Source organism: Echinops telfairi, unplaced genomic scaffold (genome assembly GCF_000313985.2).
Source record: "Echinops telfairi isolate 266 unplaced genomic scaffold, ASM31398v2 ScPeMD7_7412;HRSCAF=8450, whole genome shotgun sequence".
Lineage (NCBI taxonomy): Eukaryota > Metazoa > Chordata > Mammalia > Afrosoricida > Tenrecidae > Echinops > Echinops telfairi.
This window is the reverse complement of record NW_022111312.1, coordinates 2,944,345-2,948,070: the sequence shown is the minus strand read 5'-3', so window position 1 is coordinate 2,948,070 and position 3,726 is coordinate 2,944,345. Positions and strand designations below refer to the sequence as shown.

Here is a 3,726-nt window from a genome sequence, read left to right as displayed (position 1 = left end):
TTGGCAAAAATCAAAGCTGTTCCCCAGCTCCAAGGCTACTTGCGTGCTACCTTCGCGCTCACAAATGGGATTTATCCTCACAAATTGGTGTTCTAGATTCTTGCAGAGAACTTAATTAAATCACTCGAAGTTTGATTGTTTTGTTTTCTTTTGGTAAATTCTCAACCTAATTGAAGAGTTTTTGCACCTCCTAACAGGAATGGAAGTATATAGGCTTAGAACTTTTGGCCCTGTGGTCACCCTTGGCACTGATGTCAACATTCTTTCCCTCAGGTTCTTTGTGTCTGGCTTAGTTTATCCACTTAACTGACATCCCACCAGTCATCCCAGAACAGGGCCAGGTGAGAACACCCTTGTTAAGACCACCGTGAGGCCCCTGGACTAGAAATCCTTTCCTTCCTCGCATGATGGGATGAGCTGCTAACCATAAAGTCGGTAAGATAGATGAGGCTGTCTGCCCCAGGAGATGGACTGTGTTCCAAAGAAGTGTGGTCTTGGCTAGCACTATTTTCCGTCTGCTTGTATAATGGAAGCCTCAGTCTGCGAAACCCCAACGTCTCAGAAACAAACCCTGTGTGGGTGGCTGGCTATGAGTTGGAAGAGACTCGTGGCAGTTTTTAAATACTTCTTGGTTAGGCAGTGGGCTGCTCACCACCTGCTGTTCTGGTGAGAGCCGGGATGGTATTCCCGTGGAAACTTCCAGCCTCGGCAGCCCGTGGGGGCTCTGGTGAACAGAAGTCACTGCCAGGTGTGAAAGCCTGTTTTCAGTTCTCCCCTAGGCAACTAGGAATGCGTTTGCCGGGTTAGGTGGTAGTGACCCTTTCTAAGAAACAAGACATTGCCATTTTGCATCCCTTTGAGCACAGAATTGTCAGAATCCACTGCCTTTGAGTCATACCCACTCAGCAATCTAGGGATGGGTAGAACTGCCCCTGTGGGCTCCCCAGGCTTTCCTGGAGCAGAAAGCCTTGTCTTTCCACAGTGGCTGGTGGTTGCCAACTGGACCTGTGTGTAACCCCTGCGCCACCACGTATGGGTCACTCATTTAAGGCCATTTTATTGGGGCTCTTGAAGCTCTCATAACAGTCCATACGTTATTTTTGTACATAAGTTGCCTACCTGGTATCTAGTTTTTAGCCATCCTAATGAATCCTGATACCCTCTGGTGTTTGTTTTGAAGCTTCTTGAAAATGTCCTCTGCCTTTTTGTGGCTCTTCGCTCCAAAGTTGTCGGGTGGAGGGCCCTGTCTCCTGACTGCGCCCCTCTCTTGCTTGTTGGGTGCTGTCCAGTCGGTCCCCGCTCATGGTGACCCTGGGTACAACAAAACGAACACTGGTTCTGGGTCCTCCCTGTTTGAAGAGAACTTTTCAGCAATGTGTACATCCAGCTTCCCTGCCCCTTGTTTAGTTTCCCAATTTGGGCTGCTTCAGTCACCAACCTGCTGGACCCTCTAGTCCTCTCACCCTGCCTTATGCCTGCTCAGCTGACATTGTGATCATTTGACTTCCGACGTGGCTTGCCCAGAGGCAGGAAACAGGCCGGTGGGAGCATCTGTTCAGCTTGGCTGATTTAGTTAACCATTAGAAAGCTGTGGTGTGGTTTGAAAATCTTGAAAGATGAGGCTTCCAGTTTTTCCTGCCGATGTGCCAAAATTGATAGGTGTATGTGCGAGGATGCTGACAGCAAGTATTCGGGTTCCATCAATAGAGGATGAATAAAAGTAGTTGACATCAGAGACCAGAGTATTAAGAAACTACATCGCCACTGAGTAGAACTAACCCCTTTGGGTTTCCAAGGCAGTGAAGAAAATTTTTTTTTTGGTGAGGGGGGAGCTGTAAATCTTTACTGGAGCAGGAAGCCTCTTTCTTCCCCCTGGAGCAGCTGGTGGATTTGAACTGCTGACCGTGTGGTTCACAGCCCAATATAGAAGCTACTAATGTGGTTTAAAAGAGTGAGGTGGCTCTATCTGAACTATGAAGGGACGAGGCAGGTTGAGCAGAACATGCAAGTTAGACATGAAAAGAGCTAAGGTCCCATCCAGATCTTTACAAACCAACTACAAAGGAATTTGTTTCAGCAGTTTTATTTTCTCTCAATTTAGGAGGTTAGAAGTGTGAATTCATGGTGCCAGCTATACAAGATGTTTTTCTCTCTCCGAGTCTCCTCTGGAGCAAGGTCTTTGTTGCTTCTGAGTTTCTGCTCCTACAAAGGAATTTTGAGACAAGGCAATGTTAATACAGCCTGGAAAGATGGGGCTTTTTACTCTTGTAAAGAATCACCGTCTCAAACCCATAGGGGCAATTCTACCCTGTGTAGAGTATGTCAGGGAGCACGTAAGATGAGAAGTTAATGCGCTCAGGCAGTTTTCGTTAACTGGAAAGGGTTAGGAAGTAGAATGTGCAATACCTCACTTTCTATTAAAATACATTTAGGTCTTCAATTACATTATGGAAGAGCTAAAAGAATTTTGTTCACGTGGGGATGTCAATACTTTAAAAGCCAAAAATACTTACTTTATAATGGCAATACAGTCATGTAAATAACATTTTAAATGAAAACAGTTTTTTTCTACCTAAATTGGAAGAATGACATTGTCTTTAATTTTCGCAAAGCTCGCAGTGTCTGGCTTTGTCTCCATTTCCCCAAAACTTCATGCCCTCTAGTCTAGATCCTGAGTCCACAGGGCAGAGTAGAACTGCCCCTGTGGGCTTCCAAGGATGGCACTCTTGGCAGAAGATTCATCTTTCTCCCACTGGGTGTCTGGTGGGTTCTAACTCCTGACCATTGTAATTAGCAAGCAGCACACTGCCTAACCCTTGGCAGTGCCAGGCACCTTGGCTTCATAGAAGGCAGCTGGATTCTTGTTCCCCTAAGAGAGCATGTTCCACAGGTTCTGGAAAACCCACTCTCCCATCCAGAGAACAAAAGTGAGACAGTCTTGGTCACATTCTAATTGTTTTGTGTTTAGACCTAAGGGACCCCTTTCAGGCTCTTAGGGGTGCCTAGAACCTACTTTGAGAATGACTGTCCTAGCCCCTTGGCAATGTTCCATCAGAGTGGAGTCTCCTTCCCCCTGGTGACTGGCTTTGACCAACAGAATGGCATCCACGATGCGGTCTAGGTCTTGCAGCTGCTAGGCCCTGTGAGAAAGCCCCAGCTAGCCTCCCTAAGACCAAGACCACGAGGATAAAGAGGCCTGAAAGCCAAGAGAGCCAGCTCTGACCCCAAGACGTGAATGAGGGCTTCAGAGACCCTCCAGCCCCAGCTGAGCTGCTCCGGTCACATGAACGGCAGCCCTCCGGAACTGCCCAGAAGTGTAAGCATGGAGAAGAACCCTGGTCTTTTGCTGTCCAGTTGATTCTGACGCCTGGCACCCCTTTAGGACAGAGTAGAGCAGCCCCGTGGGCGTTCCCAGGCCGTAACCTGTAAGGAAAGCAGACCGCTTCATCTTTCTCCTACATAGGGCTTTGAACCACTAACCTTTTGGGTTAGTTGGAATAGTGCTTCACCACTGTGCCACCAGGCCCTTTTTTAGCATATAAAATAGGGGTGGCTTTTAAGTCACTGCTTGGCTTAGTAGATGATGGATGGATTGTGCGTGTGTACATAGTCATTGAAAATAATCTGAGTACGCAACAGGAATGTTGGGAAACAAAGAAGCCCCGGTTGAAAGAAGTACCAGAGCCGAGTCTGGAACAAGGGTATTCCAAAGAAAACCTCCACACA

The 3,726-nt window shown here is 47.3% G+C and overlaps 1 protein-coding gene across 1 annotated transcript in view; it reads left to right on the top strand.

The window, feature by feature from the left end:
- RPL6 (ribosomal protein L6) overlaps positions 1-3,726 on the top strand; it is an 83,049-nt gene that overhangs the window by 4,580 nt on the left and 74,743 nt on the right. The window lies entirely within an intron of this gene.